This window comes from Leptodactylus fuscus, unplaced genomic scaffold, assembly GCF_031893055.1.
Source record: "Leptodactylus fuscus isolate aLepFus1 unplaced genomic scaffold, aLepFus1.hap2 HAP2_SCAFFOLD_834, whole genome shotgun sequence".
In the NCBI taxonomy this organism is placed as follows: Eukaryota; Metazoa; Chordata; class Amphibia; order Anura; family Leptodactylidae; genus Leptodactylus; species Leptodactylus fuscus.
The window spans coordinates 5,951-15,000 of record NW_027440876.1 but is presented as its reverse complement, the minus strand read 5'-3'; positions in this window follow the sequence as shown (position 1 = coordinate 15,000).

Sequence of the window (9,050 nt, the reverse complement as noted above, 5' to 3'; positions counted from 1 at the left end):
CGGCGGCCGGTCGACCGGGGAAACCCCCGTGGCCGCGCGCGTCGCCTGGTGCAGTGCGTGGGAAGAGGCGGGTGAGCCGTCTCTGCCGGTGTCACGGGGGCTTGTCACGCTGCTGCTGCCGCTCCTCTCTTTCCCGTCATCGCCAAGGCGGTCAGGCCGGGTGGCGGGGGTGATCTTCCGTTCCGGCGGGCGCCGGTTCGGGTCTTACGGAGGTGCGGAGGTCAACCTGTGCTCTCGGGCGTCGGGCCTCCCGAAGAGCCGGGGCTCGGGCGCGGAGCCCGGCCCGGATTCGGCGAGGAACCCTTTCGTTCGTAGGGGACGCCCGGTTTTCTGACACCTCGGGGGTCGGACGGGGCGAAGGCAAACTCTCTCTCGCCGATGTCCTGGGTCTGCCGCGGGCGCCCGCCCTGGGCGGGTGGCGCCGCGCCGGCCTTAAGCTTTTCCGCTACGCCGCTCCGGAGCTGAAGGGAAGGAAAGACCCCGCGCCTTAGCCGGCGCGGACCCCCTAGGTCCGGCCGAGCGAGGGTCCCTTCCCGCCGGGTCGGCGGCCGTCAGATCGATCGGTGGGTGACCCGCGGGTGACGGGTGACTCGTCCGAGGCTTGCCACGCGACGCGGAGGGGGCTTGTCTCGCAACCGGCGCGTCCTCGCTCTTTTCGCCCCCAGCGGAGATCCACTATCGGCGGCGTGAGAGCTGAGGTCGCAGGGACTTTGTCGGAGACGGATGTCCGAGGCCCTGGTACTCCGACTTTTGGTAAGCTAATTGACACGACCCGCTGTCTCGGACACGGTTCTTGACGGGGGTGTTCAAAAGTATGTCACAGAGAGAGTGTCACCTGTCCCATTACATGAAGACCAACTACTCAAAGTGTCCGACTTTGTGGAACTCCGGCCCGGATCCGGCCGTCAAATTCAACCTCATTCCGGTAGTGCCTTTTCCGCTCCGAGGCCTCCTCCGGGGCCGTCCGACGCCCGGTTCCACGGCGGGACCCCCGACACCGACTCGAGGTGGTACCCCTTTTTGCCGGCCGAGGTGCGCCGCCGCCGGCGTGAGGACGCCGCTCCCCGGTGTGAAAAACGGCCGCCGGAGGAATTTTGAAAGTTGAAAATTTGGCAAAGTGTCGACGGAAGTGCCAACCGCGCCGGCGGGGAGGCGCCCGTCGCCTCGCCCGGGATGGCGGCACCGGCGCCGGGTCGCCGCGCCTGCCAGCGGCCGCTAGTCTCCCCGGACGCCCGGGGGATTTCCCTTCCGCTCCCAGCGGCCGCAGTTCTCCTTCTGGTCCGCCTGGCGGCTGCCTCCGCCGGCTGCCAATCATCTCTCCCCGGCCGCCCGGGGGATTTCCCTTCTGCGCGCCTGTCAGCTCCTGCCAATCATCTCTCCCCGGCCGCCAAGGGGGATTTCCCTTCTGCGCGCCTGGCAGCTCCTGCCAATCATCTCTCCCCGGCCGCCCGGGGGATCTCGTTAAGGTCCGTGTTTCGTGGGGTTTTATTTCAAAGTTTGTCTTTTTTTTCCCCAAAGTGTCTAAGAGCCGATCGGCTCAGCGGGGGGCGCCCGTCGCCTCGCCCGGGATGGCGGCACCGGCGCCGGGTCGCCGTGCCTGCCAGCGGCCGCTCGGGGGATTTCCCTTCTGCGCGCCTGTCAGCTCCTGCCAATCATCTCTCCCCGGCCGCCCGGGGGATCTCTTATGGTCCGTGTTTTATGGGGGGTTTTTTTTGTGCGTTTGACCTTTTTTTCCCCCAAAGCGTCTAAGTGCCGATCGGCTCGGCGGGAGGCGCCCGCCTGAAAACTGCGGCTTGCCACGCGACCTGAAGAGGCTTGTCACGCAACCCGGGGGGGCGGTGCCCTCGCTCTGCCTCCCCCCCGCGGGGATCCGCCGTCGGCGGCCTGTGAGCAGAGTTCACTGGGACTTTGTCAGAGTCGGGTGTCCGATCCCCTGGTACTCTGACTTTTGGTAAGCTAATTGACAGGACTCGCTGTCTCGGACACGGTTCTTGACGGGGGTGTTCAAAAGTAGGTCACAGAGAGAGTGTCACCTGTCCCATTACATGAAGACCAACCACTCAAAGTGTCCGACTTTGTGGAACTCCGGCCCGGATCCGGCCGTCAAATTCAACCTCATTCCGGTAGTGCCTTTTCCGCTCCGAGGCCTCCTCCGGGGCCGTCCGACGCCCGGTTCCACGGCGGGACCCCCGACACCGACTCGAGGAGGTACCCCTTTTTGCCGGCCGAGGTGCGCCGCCGCCGGCGTGAGGACGCCGCTCCCCGGTGTGAAAAACGGCCGCCGGAGGAATTTTGAAAGTTGAAAATTTGGCAAAGTGTCGACGGAAGTGCCAACTGCGCCGGCGGGGAGGCGCCCGTCGCCTCGCCCGGGATGGCGGCACCGGCGCCGGGTCGCCGCGCCTGCCGCGGCCGCTAGTCTCCCCGGACGCCCGGGGGATTTCCCTTCCGCTCCCAGCGGCCGCAGTTCTCCTTCCGGTCCGCCTGGCGGCTGCCTCCGCCGGCTGCCAATCATCTCTCCGGATTTCCCTTCTGCGCGCCTGTCAGCTCCTGCAAATCCTCTCTCCCCGGCCGCTCGGGGAGGCGGGATCTCGCCCTCTGGTAGACGCTAGCAGCCTGCCACCTGCTAGGGACTCGGCCTCTGGCATTACCCAGGCTCCGGCAGCCCTGGGTCGGCCTGGCTTTTCCCAGCCGCCTGGGACGATCTCTCCCTCTGTCCTGGAACCCTGGGCCGGCCTGCCGCCTCAGGCTTAGCCCCCTGGGTCGCCTGGAAGTGGCGCCGCCTTGTGGACGAGCCGGGGAGAGCCGCTCTCCGTTGCCATCCGGTGGATTTTTAGCAAATTGCAGCTTTCCATAGCAAATTGCAGCCTTCCACCTGCTAGGGACTTAGCCTCCGGCATGTACCCAGGCTCGGGTAGCCCTGGGTAGGCCTGGCTTTCCCAGCCGCCTGGGACAATCTCTCCCTCTCTCCTGGAACCCTGGGCCAGCCTGCCGCCTCAGGCTTAGCCCCCTGGGTCGCCTGGAAGTGGTGCCCTCTTGGTAGACACTTAGCAGAATGCAGCCTGCCACCTGCTAGGGACTTAGCCTCTGGCTTTACCCAGGCTCGGGTAGCCCTGGGTCGGCCTGGCTTTCCCAGCCGCCTGGGACAATCTCTCCCTCTCTCCTGGAACCCTGGGCCGGCCTGCCGCCTCAGGCTTAGCCCCCTGGGTCGCCTGGAAGTGGCGCCGCCTTGTGGACGAGCCGGGGAGAGCCGCTCTCCGTTGCCATCCGGTGGATTTTTAGCAAATTGCAGCTTTCCATAGCAAATTGCAGCCTTCCACCTGCTAGGGACTTAGCCTCCGGCATGTACCCAGGCTCGGGTAGCCCTGGGTAGGCCTGGCTCTCCCAGCCGCCTGGGACGGTCTCTCCCTCTCTCCTGGAACCCTGGGCCAGCCTGCCGCCTCAGGCTTAGCCCCCTGGGTCTCCTGGAAGTGTCGCCCTCTGGTAGACACTTAGCAGAATGCAGCCTGCCACCTGCTAGGGACTTAGCCTCTGGCTTTACCCAGGCTCGGGTAGCCCTGGGTCGGCCTGGCTTTCCCAGCCGCCTGGGACAATCTCTCCCTCTCTCCTGGAACCCTGGGCCGGCCTGCCGCCTCAGGCTTAGCCCCCTGGGTCGCCTGGAAGTGGCGCCGCCTTGTGGACGAGCTGGGGAGAGCCGCTCTCCGTTGCCATCCGGTGGATTTTTAGCAAATTGCAGCTTTCCATAGCAAATTGCAGCCTTCCACCTGCTAGGGACTTAGCCTCCGGCATGTACCCAGGCTCTGGTAGCCCTGGGTAGGCCTGGCTTTCCCAGCCGCCTGGGACAAATCTCTCCCTCTCTCCTGGAACCCTGGGCCAGCCTGCCGCCTCAGGCTTAGCCCCCTGGGTTGCCTGGAAGTGGTGCCCTCTTGGTAGACACTTAGCAGAATGCAGCCTGCCACCTGCTAGGGACTTAGCCTCTGGCTTTACCCAGGCTCGGGTAGCCCTGGGTCGGCCTGGCTTTCCCAGCCGCCTGGGACAATCTCTCCCTCTCTCCTGGAACCCTGGGCCGGCCTGCCGCCTCAGGCTTAGCCCCCTGGGTCGCCTGGAAGTGGCGCCGCCTTGTGGACGAGCCGGGGAGAGCCGCTCTCCGTTGCCATCCGGTGGATTTTTAGCAAATTGCAGCTTTCCATAGCAAATTGCAGCCTTCCACCTGCTAGGGACTTAGCCTCCGGCATGTACCCAGGCTCGGGTAGCCCTGGGTAGGCCTGGCTTTCCCAGCCGCCTGGGACGATCTCTCCTTCTTCTCCTGGAACCCTGGGCCAGCCTGCCGCCTCAGGCTTAGCCCCCTGGGTTGCCTGGAAGTGGTGCCCTCTTGGTAGACACTTAGCAGAATGCAGCCTGCCACCTGCTAGGGACTTAGCCTCTGGCTTTACCCAGGCTCGGGTAGCCCTGGGTCGGCCTGGCTTTCCCAGCCGCCTGGGACAATCTCTCCCTCTCTCCTGGAACCCTGGGCCGGCCTGCCGCCTCAGGCTTAGCCCCCTGGGTCGCCTGGAAGTGGCGCCGCCTTGTGGACGAGCCGGGGAGAGCCGCTCTCCGTTGCCATCCGGTGGATTTTTAGCAAATTGCAGCTTTCCATAGCAAATTGCAGCCTTCCACCTGCTAGGGACTTAGCCTCCGGCATGTACCCAGGCTCGGGTGGCCCTGGGTAGGCCTGGCTTTCCCAGCCGCCTGGGTCAATCTCTCCCTCTCTCCTGGAACCCTGGGCCAGCCTGCCGCCTCAGGCTTAGCCCCCTGGGTCTCCTGGAAGTGTCGCCCTCTGGTAGACACTTAGCAGAATTCAGCCTGCCGCCTGCTAGGGACTCAGCCTCCGGCATGTACCCAGGCTCGGGTAGCCCTGGCTTTCCCAGCCGCCTGGGACAATCTCTCCCTCTCTCCTGGAACCCTGGGCCAGCCTGCCGCCTCAGGCTTAGCCCCCTGGGTCGCCTGGAAGTGGTGCCCTCTCGGTAGACACTTGGCAGCATGCAGCCTGCCACCTGCTAGGGACTTAGCCTCTGGCTTTACCCAGGCTCGGGTAGCCCTGGGTCGGCCTGGCTTTCCCAGCCGCCTGGGACGATCTCTCCCTCTCTCTCCTGGAACCCTGGGCCGGCCTGCCGCCTCAGGCTTAGCCCCCTGGGTCGCCTGGAAGTGGCGCCGCCTTGTGGACGAGCCGGGGAGAGCGGCTCTCCGTTGCCATCCGGTGGATTTTTAGCAGAATGCAGCCTGCAACCCGAGTGCTGGCGCCGCCTTGTGGACGAGCCGGGGACTGCGGCTCTCCGTTGCCATCCGGTGGATTTTTAGCAGATTGCAGCCTTCCACCTGCTAGGGACTTAGCCTCCGGCATGTGCCCAGGCTCGGGTAGCCCTGGGTAGGCCTGGCTTTCCCAGCCGCCTGGGACGATCTCTCCCTCTTCTCCTGGAACCCTGGGCCAGCCTGCCGCCTCAGGCTTAGCCCCCTGGGTTGCCTGGAAGTGGTGCCCTCTCGGTAGACACTTAGCAGAACGCAGCCTGCCGCCTGCTAGGGACTTATCCTCTGGCTTTACCCAGGCTGGGGTGGCCCTGGGTCGGCCTGGCTTTTTTCCCAGCCGCCTGGGACAATCTCTCCCTCTCTCCATGAACCCTGGGCCGGCCTGCCGCCTCAGACTTCCCCTTCCGCTCCGAGCGGCCGCAGTTCTCGTTCTGGTCCGCCTGGCAGCTACCTCCGCCGGCTGCCAATCATCTCTCTCTCTCTCTCCCCCCGGCCGCCCGGGGGAACTTCCCTTCTGCGCGCGCCTGGCAGCTACCTCCGCCTGCCAATCATCTCTCCCCCGGCCCTCCCGGGGGACCTCCCTTCTGCGCCGGCCGGCCGGCCGGCCGGCTGCAGTTCTCACTGGTCCGTGTTGTATGGGGTTTATTAAAATGTCGGTCTTTTTCCCCCAAAGTGTCTAAAAGTGCCGATCGGCTCGGCGGGAGGCGCCCGTCGCCTCCCCCGGGATGGCGGCACCGGCGCCCTCTCGCCGTACCTGCCAGCGGCCGCTCGTCTCCCCTGGCCCGCGCCGGGGGATTTCCCTTCTGCTCGGAGCGGCCGCAGTTCTCCTTCTGGTCCGCCTGGCGGCTGCCTCCGCCTGCTGCCAATCATCTCTCCCCGGCCGCACAGGGGGACTTCCCTTCTGCGCGCCTGGCAGCTCCTGCCAATCATCTCTCCCCGGCCGCCCGGGGGATCTCACCGAGGTCCGTGTTTCGTGGGGTTTTATTTCAAAGTTTGCCTTTTTTATTTTTTATTTTTTTCCCCAAAGTGTCCAAGAGCCGATCGGCTCAGCGGGGGGCGCCCGTCGCCTCGCCCGGGATGGCGGCACCGGCGCCCTCTCGCCGTACCTGCCAGCGGCCGCTCGTCTCCCCTGGCCCGCCCGGGGGATTTCCCTTCTGCTCGGAGCGGCCGCAGTTCTCATTCTAGCGCGCAGGGCAGCTCCTGCCAATCATCTCTCCCTTCCGCGACCAGCCGGAAGCGGTTCTCATTGGTCCGTGTTTCGTTGGTTATTTATTTTTCAAAGTTTGACTTTTTCTTTTTTTTTTCCCCAAAAGTGTCTAAAAGTGCCGATTGGCTCGGCGGGAAGCGCCCGCCTGAAAACCGAGGCTTGCCACGCGACCTAAAGAGGCTTGTCTCGCAACTCGGGGGGGGCGGTGCCCTCGCTCTGCCTCCCCCCCGCAGGGATCCGCCGTCGGCGGCCTGTCAGCAGAGTTCACTGGGACTTTGTCAGAGTCGGGTGTCCGATGCCCTGGTACTCTGACTTTTGGTAAGCTAATTGACAGCACACGCTGTCTCGGACACGGTTCTTGACGGGGGTGTTCAAAAGTAGGTCACAGAGAGAGTGTCACCTGTCCCATTACATGAAGACCAACCACTCAAAGTGTCCGACTTTGTGGAACTCCGGCCCGGATCCGGCCGTCAAATTCAACCTCATTCCGGTAGTGCCTTTTCGGCTCCGAGGCCTCCTCCGGGGCCGTCCGACGCCCGGTTCCACGGCGGGACCCCCGACACCGACTCGAGGTGGTACCCCTTCGTGCCGGCCGAGGCGCGCCGCCGCCGGCGTGAGGGCGCCGCTCCCCGGAGTGAAACACGGCCGCCGGAGGAATTTTGAAAGTTGAAAATTTGACTAAGTGTCGACGGAAGTGCCATATGCGCCGGGCGGGAGGCGCCCGTCGCCTCGCCCGGGATGGCGGCGCCGGCGCCGGCTCGCCGCGCCTGCCAGAGGCCGCTCGTCTCCCCGGAGGCCCGGGGGATTTCCCTTCTGCTCGGAGCGGCCGCAGTTCTCCTTCTGGTCCGCCTGGCAGCTACCTCCGCCGGCTGCCAATCATCTCTCTCCCCGGCCCGGGGGGGACGACTCTCCCTTCTGCGCGTGCGCGCCTGTCAGCTCCTGCAAATCGTCTCTCCCGCCGCCCGCCGAGGGTGACTTCCCTTCTGCGCGTGCGCGCCTGTCAGCTCCTGCCAATCATCTCTCCTCTCTCCCCGCGGCCGCCCGGGGACTTTCCCTTCTGCGCGCGCGCGTGCGCGCCTGTCAGCTCCTGCAAATCGTCTCTCCCCCCGGCCGCCAAGGGGGATTTCCCTTCTGCGTGCGCGCCTGTCAGCTCCTGCAAATCCTCTCTCCCCGGCCGCTCGGGGAGGCGGGATCTCGCCCTCTGGTAGACGCTAGCAGCCTGCCACCTGCTAGGGACTCGGCCTCCGGCATTACCCAGGCAACGGCAGCCCTGGGTCGGCCTGGCTTTTTCCCAGCCGCCCGGGACGATCTCTCCCTCTCTCCTGGAACCCTGGGCCGGCCTGCCGCCCTCAGGCTTAGCCCCCTGGGTCGCCCGGAAGTGGCGCCGCCTTGTGGACGAGCCGGGGAGAGCGGCTCTACGTTGCCATCCGGTGGATTTTTAGCAAATTGCAGCTTTCCATAGCAAATTGCAGCTTTCCATAGCAAATTGCAGCTTTCCACCTGCTAGGGACTTATCCTCTGGCTTTACCCAGGCTGGGGTGGCCCTGGGTCGGCCTGGCTTTTTTTCCCAGCCGCCTGGGACGATCTCTCCCTCTCTCCTGGAACCCCGGGCCGGCCTGCCGCCCTCAGGCTTAGCCCCCTGGGTCTCCTGGAAGTGTCTCCCTCTGGAAGTCACTTAGCAGAACGCAGCCTGCCGCCTGCTAGGGACTTAGCCTCTGGCTTTACCCAGGCTAGGGTAGCCCTGGGTCGGCCTGGCTTTTTTCCCAGCCGCCCGGGACGATCTCTCCCTCTCTCCTGGAACCCTGGGCCGGCCTGCCGCCCTCAGGCTTAGCCCCCTGGGTCGCCTGGAAGTGGCGCCGCCTTGTGGACAAGCGGGGGAGAGCGGCTCTCCGTTGCCATCCGGTGGATTTTTAGCAGAATGCAGCCTGCAACCCGAGTGCTGGCGCCGCCTTGTGGACGAGCCGGGGACCGCGGCTCTCCGTTGCCATCCGGTGGATTTTTAGCAGAATGCAGCCTTCCACCTGCTAGGGACTTAGCCTCCGGCATGTATCCAGGCTCGGGTAGCCCTGGGTAGGCCTGGCTTTCCCAGCCGCCTGGGACAATCTCTCCCTCTCTCCTGGAGCCCATGGCCGGCCTGCCGCCCTCAGGCTTAGCCCCCTGGGTTTCCTGGAAGCGTCTACCTCTGGTAGACACTTAGCAGAATGCAGCCTTCCACCTGCTAGGGACTTAGCCTCCGGCATCTACCCAGGCTCGGGTAGCCCTGGGTAGGCTTGGCTTTCCCAGCCGCCTGGGACCATCTCTCCCTCTCTCCTGGAACCCTGGGCCGGCCTGCCGCCCTCAGGCTTAGCCCCCTGGGTCGCCTGGAAGTGGCGCCGCCTTGTGGACAAGCGGGGGAGAGCGGCTCTACGTTGCCATCCGGTGGACTTTTAGCAGAATGCAGCCTGCAACCCGAGTGCTGGCGCCGCCTTGTGGACGAGCCGGGGACTGCGGCTCTCCGTTGCCATCCGGTGGATTTTTAGCAGATTGCAGCCTTCCACCTGCAAGGGACTCAGCCTCCGGCATG